General features: G+C 43.6%; 1 non-coding gene across 1 annotated transcript; it reads left to right on the plus strand.

Moving 5' to 3' along the window:
• Window positions 1–433: 433 nt before the first annotated feature.
• Trnat-ggu (transfer RNA threonine (anticodon GGU)) lies at window positions 434–505 on the plus strand. The gene has a single exon. It is a non-coding gene; the product is annotated as a tRNA-Thr (tRNA).
• The last annotated feature ends 314 nt before the right edge of the window (window positions 506–819 follow it).

Raw genomic sequence — 819 nt, forward strand, 5'->3', positions numbered from 1 at the left:
ACCGTGGCGGGTCTATCAAACGGAATCGCGTTCGCACAGGTGCAACTGTGACATTCACAAATATTTCTGCGCTAAGCAGGTGCAGAGCGACATAGGTTTAACTAAATAAACCAGAATATCCTCAATAAATGAAGGAAAGAAGATGACTCTTAAGGGCTCGTTTTCTTTGTTAGACACAATATTAATGAGAACTAACAGACAATAACGCCAAGGAAAGTATAGGGGGTGTTATCTGTAGTATTTAGAATACAAATGTGAAGAAAGTAAAGTGTACGAAAAGACAACTTGCCGCCGGCAGGGACCGTGCTACGTGACGCCAGAAAGGCAGAAAAAGAGTGTTCCACACTCGCCGCCATGGCTGCGATTGGCGCTGACTAACACTCCAAGGTTTAAATGCACATATATACCCCATAAAGTGGACGGGAGGATGACCGCCGCCGTAGCTCAGTGGTAGAGCATCGGACGGGTTATTCGAAGGTCGCAGGCTCGGTCCCTGTCGGCGGCAAGTTGTCTTTTCGTCCACTTTACTTTCTTCACATTTATATTCTAAATACTACAGATAACACCCCCTATACTTTCCTTGGCGTTATTGTCTGTTAGTTCTCATTAATATCCTCAATAGTTGCACTTGCAGAAACTACGTCTGCGAGGTCATTCCGGAGTAAATTCTGAAAACAAAGGTGTTTGCTACATTAAAGACAAACTAAGGTAATCAGTTAAGCAATACTTTGAGTAATCATTCAATATGACTTGTAAAAGACACAAGGCAAAAAATGTTTCACCCCTCCACACTGCCGCCAGTGCCTCAGAACAGTTCGA

This window comes from Rhipicephalus sanguineus, chromosome 9 (assembly GCF_013339695.2).
Source record: "Rhipicephalus sanguineus isolate Rsan-2018 chromosome 9, BIME_Rsan_1.4, whole genome shotgun sequence".
NCBI classification, from domain to species: Eukaryota; Metazoa; Arthropoda; class Arachnida; order Ixodida; family Ixodidae; genus Rhipicephalus; species Rhipicephalus sanguineus.